The sequence below is a fragment of the Primulina tabacum genome, chromosome 1 (genome assembly GCF_025594145.1).
Source record: "Primulina tabacum isolate GXHZ01 chromosome 1, ASM2559414v2, whole genome shotgun sequence".
In the NCBI taxonomy this organism is placed as follows: domain Eukaryota; kingdom Viridiplantae; phylum Streptophyta; class Magnoliopsida; order Lamiales; family Gesneriaceae; genus Primulina; species Primulina tabacum.
This window is the reverse complement of record NC_134550.1, coordinates 36,285,633-36,294,489: the sequence shown is the minus strand read 5'-3', so window position 1 is coordinate 36,294,489 and position 8,857 is coordinate 36,285,633. Positions and strand designations below refer to the sequence as shown.

General features: G+C 36.3%; 1 long non-coding RNA gene across 1 annotated transcript; it reads left to right on the top strand.

Moving 5' to 3' along the window:
- Window positions 1-1,827: 1,827 nt before the first annotated feature.
- LOC142518829 (uncharacterized) lies at window positions 1,828-3,641 on the top strand. Its single transcript, XR_012813656.1, has 3 exons — window positions 1,828-2,318; window positions 2,401-2,476; window positions 3,455-3,641. It is a non-coding gene; the product is annotated as an uncharacterized LOC142518829 (long non-coding RNA).
- Window positions 3,642-8,857: the final 5,216 nt, after the last annotated feature.

Sequence of the window (8,857 nt, the reverse complement as noted above, 5' to 3'; positions counted from 1 at the left end):
TATTAAATAATTATTTTTAATTATTTAATAAAAACATTGCTTCAAACTCTCCCCGGTCTCCATTCCTCGTTCGAACGTAAAATACTACTAAAAGCCTAATTAAATCCAATCCACTAATTCATGAAATAAAATCACATATTCATGTCATAAATATGCATTTAAAAATCATTAAATAAGCATTTTAATAAAACTCTAGATTCGCATGCAGTCAGGTTACGTCGTTTGAATTTCTGAACCTTACAAATATAATATATTTCTGGAAAAAATTTAAGTTAAAAATATACTAGATATTTTGATCATCCTGTTATATGAGTTTTGATATGATTCACATTCACTGTGCATATATATGTGAGCATCGAGAAGATATCACTTACCTATTGGATGTACAATTTTGATATGTATCATTATATCTTATAGTGAGTGTCACTCATTGATGTTCATATAAGTATACATGATGAACGTACAGTATAACAAAACTATCATTATATAATTAAAAATAATTATTTTTATTATCTCATAGTATCCTGCTATTTTGGGTAATCATGATGATGAAAATATCTTATAATACAAAAAATATCATATTTTTCAAATTTAATTGACAAATAATTTTTAAAACAAGATCTTATATTTACAAATTGTTAAAATATAAAAATTATTTAGAATAAATTGAATTAAACAAACTATTATTGAATGAACTTTTCCAATTCTAATTAATATGGTTGACTAGCTATCAGATAGAATCGCATTAACTTTGTATTTACTTAGGCTACGTTTGGTTGGAAGAATATGATAAACTAATGATTAGTATATAAATGATGAAGAAAATGATTGTGGTAGGATTGTAATATATGGTGTAAAATAATATTATGTTTGGTAAGATTTTTAAATGTAGGATAATTTTGAATTTTTTGATGAAAAGACAAAATTGCCCTTCCCCTTAACGGCGGCGGCGACGGCGACAGTGGCGGCGAGGGCTGGCGGCCGGCCGGCCGGAAACGGCTGACGGGGGCGGCGGCCGGAAACGGCCAGCCGGAAAAATCGGCCGGCGCCGGTGGGTGGCCGTCGGCGGCGGTCGGTGGCGGAAAGTGGTGGTGAGTTTGAATATAATAGAGGGGTAAAATTGAAAAAATAGGAGGTATTAAGAGTTGAATAAATAATCCTAGGGGGTGAGGAGGTATTATTTTAACCTACCTAATATAACATAATCATTCATAGGAGGGATTGACTTGGTTAAATAATCACGCGTACCAAACAACTGATTAGGCAGGATAAAAAAAATAATACCCCCTGATCCTGCCAAACAAACACTCCCTTATGGGGGGCAATCACATATTTGAATAAAATATCTTCAATTTTAATTTATATTTACACTTTTTAAATACTTTGCAAAAAAAAATAATAATAATAATAATAACTCGTGCCATTCTTTTATATATATAAATATATATATATATATATATATATATGATAGTTTGTAAATATATTTTCTATTCCACTTAGCTTTACTTTTTTGACAAAAATTTGTGTGAAACGATCGGATCGTATTTTGTGAGACGAATCTCTTATTTGGATCATCCATGAAAAAATATTATTTTTTATGCTAAGAGTATTACTTTTTATTGTGAATATCGGTAGGATTGACCCGTCTCACAGATACAGATTCGTGAGACCGTCTCACAAAAAACATACTCTTCTTTTTTTTCTTTCTAATTTCTTGTTAAGATATATTAATTTAAATATAATTTATTAGAATAATTTAAAAAAAATAGCATTTCTCCACCACAACACCCGTACAAAAGACCATATAATTGGGCAATCGCTTTATTCGAAAGAATTTTAACAAGCATTCGTACCCTCAAACAATTACTACTTTCAATAATTCTCCGACAAATTCCTCTACAAATACACCACATCACCAGACAAAATCACACTCATTGGCCTAAAAGACGACGAGCAAAAAGTACTCTGACCTGAAAACTTGCGAATTCGTGTATATATTCGGATAAACATACAAGAAAAAGAGAGAAAGAATGGTCACAAACATGAAGAAAATGAAGGGTTTCATGTGCCATACTCCAGCTTCCACCGCAGTGTGCATGGCTCACGATTATCGGTCCGTAAGCCTCCCCCGGAGACCGGACACGTCGCTGTTCCCTCAACCAAGACCGATCAACCATTCGAAATACATCCGACTTGGTGGAAAACAGGCTATTTCGGCTGCTGTAAGATCATATCCCGTTTCATCTGTGAAAAAAGATATAAAAAACCGGACCGATCAAGTTATACAATCTCTTGCATTATCTGATCAAGTGTTCCAGGTTTAATTATTATTATTATAATTATTATTATTTGGGATGAGTACCGGACGAGGACTTTAAGGTTTGATTTTGGTGACAGCAGGTAGTTGTAATGAGAGTGTCTCTTCACTGTCAAGCTTGTGCTGGTAAAGTGAAGAAACATCTAGCAAAAATGGAAGGTAATTTCTTTGATTATGGCTAATTAATTAAAATTACTTCTCATTATGGTAATTTCTTTGATTATGACTTTTAAATGGAAAAAAAGTCTCACCAACACATCACTGACGGGCTAAGCATTAATTAAGAGTACAGATATAATTTTCGATTATAATTTCTACTCGATTACATATTATTTGGAGAAAAAAAAAATGTTCCATTTAGTTAAATATACAAAAAATATTAAAATCAATTTCATGTTTTTCTTTTACAAAAGTATCTTTCATATGGACAATATATTGAAGAAAAGTTCGATAAAATAGTTTTATTCGAATGTGTATAATAATATATTAGTTTAAAATAGCATTGATCGAAATAAATTAGTTTTTTTTAAGAATAAATAAAGATTATGTGAGATAAATTGATTCGAATGTGTATAATAATATCTAATCTTCCAATTAATCAATTTTGAAAGCCAAATATAAATTCTATTGTCAACTATAAATTTGATTTTTTTTTTTATAAACTTTAATATACTTATTACCTAAAACAAATAATTACAGATGCAATCATTATTAGTTGGAGATGGTTATTTTAATTTATAGTTATATATTAAAATTCCCTCATTATAATTTGTTTTGAAAAAAATATAAATAAAAAGTCTCAATTATAGTAATAGAAAAGCGCAATTTTGAATATACTCCAATTTTAAAATAAATACATTCAAATTCAATTACAAATTACAAGACAATATGAAAAATTTGAAAGTAGTGTATAATTAAATGGAAATAAAAATAATAAATAACTCTCTTTTTTTGTTTAGCAAAAATATCTACAATAATTAATTCCAACTTTTGCAAAGTTAAAACCGTTTAAATAGTACACAAATATTTTAATATGATAAATAAATCGTAAAATTATTATAATATGTCCGATGAGTTTTATAAAATTATATTTAAATTAAATAAAAGAATAATATCACTCAAAGATGGTTGCCGCAGGGGTGACGTCATTCAGCATCGATCTTGAGGCCAAGAGAGTTACTGTCATGGGACACGTGTCACCATCTTGTGTGCTGGAGAGCATAGCAAAAGTGAAGAAGGCGGAATTTTGGCCTGATTGTTGAGGCTTAATTGTTGTAATTGAAATTATAATTCTCCGATCGTACTTAATTTACCATTTGCTAAAGAAATATGTATTAAATTATTACATATATAGTCAGAACAAGTCGAAATGGGTCATATGTTGGGAATGACCCTGAAGCGATGCAGATTACAATGATAATATAGTACCAAAAAAATTGCGGAATAAGATAACCAACAAGAACACAAAGATTTACGTGGTTCACCCAATATAGGCTACGTCCACGGAGCACTGCAACTTTTATAACCGGAAAAAATATTACAACAAGTTTATACACCAATACACTTAATATTTCTCACACTCCCAAACCCGAGTATACCGAGAAAATAATTTCTCTAATTCACACAAGAGAATTCTCGCACTCAATAAAAAAATACTCTTTTTTTTTATGCACTCTTTTTATCAAAGCTGAAAAGCTTTTGATTTTGGTATACAATAACTGAAGGAGTTGAGCTCTATTTATAACTAATTCTTTCATTCAGTTTTATAAGTTTTCTGATGTGGGATATGATTTTCTGAATTTTTAATTCAGCGTGGGCCCCACTTCATTAAAAATCTCACCTAACAATTCTCTCACTTGAAGACTTGATTTCAATCATGTCTTCACACCATCATTGCAGCAGCTCATATATCTCCATTTATACTTGCAGTCCGACTGAAGTTGAACACAACTTCAGTTTGTCAATGGTTACTGTCTTTGTGAGAATATCGGCTGGATTCTTACTTCCAGGAATCTTCTCCAGCATCAAGATTCCATCTTCCAGCACTGATCTGATGAAATGGTACCTAACCTGTATATGCTTTGTCCTAGCATGATAAACAGGATTTTTCGCTAAATGAATAGCACTCTGACTGTCACAATGTAATGTGCTATCTTCAAGCTTCTGACCCAATTCTTCTAGAAAGGATTTCAACCATATCATCTCCTTGCTAGCTTCTGTTACAGCAACGTACTCAGCCTCAGTAGTTGAAAGCGCAACTATCTTTTTCAGTTTAGACACCCAGCTTACGACTGTACCACCTAATGTGAACACATACCCAGTAGTACTTTTTCTGCCATCCAGGTCACCACCCATGTCGGCATCGACAAAACCTTGTAAGCCCAAAATTGACCTTCTGAAGCACAAAGATAAACTAGCAGTACCTTTCAAATACCTCATAATCCATTTAACTACTTCCCAGTGATGTTTCCCTGGATTGTTCATAAACCTGCTCACAACTCCCACTGCATGTTCTGTGTCTGGTCTACTGCACATCATTGCATACATGAGGCTTCCGACAGCAGAAGCATAAGGAACCTTATTCATATAAGCCTGCTCCTGCTCCGTCGATGGTGATTGTGCTTTGGTTAGTTTGAAATGACTAGCCAAAGGAGTACTCACAGATTTAGCTTCATCCATATTAAATCTGCTAACCACCTTTTTCACGTACTCTTCTTGAGATAACTTCAAGAATCCATTCACCCGGTCTCTTAAGATCCTCATTCCAAGGATTTGCTTTGCAGCACCCAAATCCTTCATGACAAATTCATTTGATAAATCTTTCTTCAGTTTATCAATTTCTTCCAGACAAGCTCCAGCTATCAGCATATCATCTACATATAGCAGTAGTATGATATAAGAACCGTCAAACTTTTTCACATAACAGCAGTGATCAGCTTGACATCTTAGGAAACCATTATTACTCATTAATCCGTCAACCTTCTTGTACCACTGTCTTGGAGCTTGTTTGAGACCATACAAGCTCTTCTGAAGTTTGCACACCATTTTTTTTTTCCCCGTACTTCAAATCCCTGTGGCTGCTTCATATAAATTTCTTCATCTAGATCACCATGAAGAAACGCAGTCTTTACATCCAACTGCTCCAAATGTAAGTCTTCCTTCGCCACTAGTCCAAGTACAGTCCTGATAGTGGTTTATTTAACCACCGGAGAGAAAATCTCGGTGTAATCAATTCCTTCTCTTTGTTGGAAGCCTTTTACAACAAGTCTTGCCTTGTACCACTTGCTACCATCATGCTCTTCTTTTAATCGGTACACCCACTTGTTATGTAACACCTTTTTGCCTTGCGGAAGTTCTGTCAACTCCCACGTCTGATTGGATGACAGTGAATCCATCTCATCTTTCATGGCCAACTCCCACTTGGTTGAATCATCATTTTGCATTGCCTCTTCATAGGTCTCCGGTTCACCTTTGTCTGTCAGCAAAATATAGTGAAGTGCGGGGAGAGTATCTTTCAGGTGGTCTAATGGTTCTCAAAGATCTCCCGAGTTCAATCACCGGAGTTTGTGGGTCATCATCTTGTGCAATTTCTTCTTCATCTTCATGGTTACTGATTTTCGATTCATTCACAGGAATATGTGTCAATGTCACTTCATCAGTCTTCTCGACTTCAGGACATTCATCTCCAGTTCCAATGTCTGCTTTGTCCTTTGTGGGGACCCGAACCTAATCCATCTTCTTAATCATTATTAGGATCATTTAATTAATTTGGGTCTAAATTTTTTTTTTAAATACAAATGCGGAAACGTAAAGAAATCAATCTGATATAAATATCAACATAAAGTTCAAATCATGTACAACATATGTTTATCGCAACTAGAGTTCAGCCACTACATCAAGTACTGAAAGTCAAGCTATTCTAAGTCCGGATCTCCACGCTAATCCTGAATCTCTCATTCTCTTCATGACCCTGATCCTGTCCCACCTGTTGTCATGCACACATACAAACAAGACAACAGCCGGATAACTCCGGTGAGAAATACATCCCAGTATAAACAATGAATACATGCAATCATATAACAAATATAAAAGCATGAAACAAATATCAATAGCATGTATCAAATTTGAAAAACATGTATCGATATAAAGCTATAAATACAACTCTGGACTCGTCATGTCAGACTCGACTCATTTCTAATCTAGGGATCTCGGTTGAATAAGAACGCAACGTTCTCCCACCTGTTTTCCCCAGCCAGATGGTGGTACGTTCTTATTCCCAGACTTTGGCTATCTATATCGAATACCTGCAATAGAAATCGATCTACTCTTAAGCACATCGATATGTACCCAAAAGTCCAGTGACTTGGCGGTTTTGCCAAAGACCAGGCATATCTGCCCAAGACACTATCTTATGCTTTGCTATAAATCAATAGAATAAGCATATCAATATCAAGAATTGCAAATATCAATGCAATAATCATTCAGTATGTGATTTTGGGAAACTCAAGTTAATCTAACTCGAGTTGTGCAATTCCGAATCAACATTGATTTATATATTTCTTTCTTTCAATCTGAATCTGTCGAAGTCTCGGAATCAAATCTGTCAATACTCAATCTGGCAATGACAATAACGAGGGTATTGTATCAATATGCACTCAAAGCACTACTAGATATAATCAGAACTGAATCAAATTCTGTTTCAACAGCATAACTGTACATTCTCAATATACCCAGCAATACAATCAATAGATATCAATTCCCACAACTCATAATCATTAACGACACAATTCTGATATCATCTCTCAATCCAATCAACTCTGAATATCATAACAATTCTATACGGTATCTGTTCTTCAATCCGGTTTCGATTATACGATGTCTAATACATCAAGAACATCATATATGAATCATATCTGATTCCTTCAATATCACAATTTCAAACGGTATCAAAACATAAGAAAACTTACGTCCAGTTGAAGCTCTCGTCGATAGAAACACAGTACTGAAGTCGGATTACAAATTAGATGGACGGATTGAAATATAAAAGCGTAAGGATTTCTGAAGCTTTTCCTTGTTTTTTCCTTTCTTCGTTTCTGTATTTCTGAATGAAGGAACATATATGTGAGGCCCGGGGCCGAAGAGGGCGGGGGGTGATCGCCGGTGCCATCAGTTGCACGGACAATGAGCGGCTCCTGGCAAGCTTCTAGGTGGAGGGAACATGAATGAACCGATCCCACACCGGAATGAGAGATTCCGAGACTGTTCAATGTAATGGACTGCACAGTTGAAGAGGGCTTAAAAGATTTGATTGGTACTACTCATATCACGAAGGTGCATCTTCTTTTCGATAGCTCATCACATAAAAACTCCAAAACTTAAGCGTGCTTGACTTGGGGCAATTTTGGGATAGGTGACCTCCTGGGAAGTTTCCTAGGGTGCGTGTGAGTGAGGACATAAGCACGCTGGAAAGACTCGTCTTGGTACAGTGAGGACAGTCGTCGAATCTGGGGCGTTACAGTTGGTATCAGAGCCGACCTCTCTTAGTACGGTATGGTTCGGGGACGAACCAAGCGGAAGCTGGTGGGCATGTGAGGCCCGGGGTCGAAGAGGGCGGGGGGTGATCGCCGGTGCCATCAGTTGCACAGACAATGAGCGGCTCCTGGCAGGCTTCTAGGTGGAGAGAACATGAATGAACTGATCCCACACCGGAATGAGAGAGATTCCGAGACTGTTCAATGTAATGGACTGCACAGTTGAAGAGGGCTTAAAAGATTTGATTTGTACTACTCATATCACGAAGGTGCATCTTCTTTTCGGTGGCTCATCACATAAAAACTCCAAAAGTTAAGCGTGCTTGACTTGGGGCAATTTTGGGATGGGTGACCTCCTGAGAAGTTTCCTAGGGTGCGTGTGAGTGAGGACATAAGCACGCTGGAAAGACTCGTCTTGGTACAGTGAGGACAGTCGTCGAATCTGGGGCGTTACAATATATATATCTCAACTTGCATGTAAAGAAACGTGTCTCATTCTTCTTTCATCTCAATCGGCGCTCGGCGATCGAGAATTACCGCCCGGGCGCGGAATGTTCTGCCCAAGCTCTTTCGGATTGTACATTGGCGCTCGGGGGGTCACAAACTACCGCCCGGGCGCCGCACCTTCTGCCTGAACACTTAACTTGTTATGCACTGGCGCTCGTGTTGTAAAAAACTACCGCTCGGGTGCCAGACTCTCAGTCCAAAATCCATTCTTGTGATGCATTGGCGCTCGGGCGGCCCTTTTCTACCGCTCGGGCGCCAACAGTTCTGTACAAAATATGCACCCTTCATATGCTTTGGCCAATCTGGTATCGGAATAGCCCGTCTATAATCATATCAGTTCAAAATCAATCATATCAGATTACAGTAATCAAATTCTCGGGCATTACATCCTTGTACAAAAGTTTCTCATTAAAGATTACATCACTGCTCCGAATGATCTTCCTTTAATCCTGGTAGCTTTCCTTTTGACACCAACATCTTCATTCCCTTCTCACTCATATTT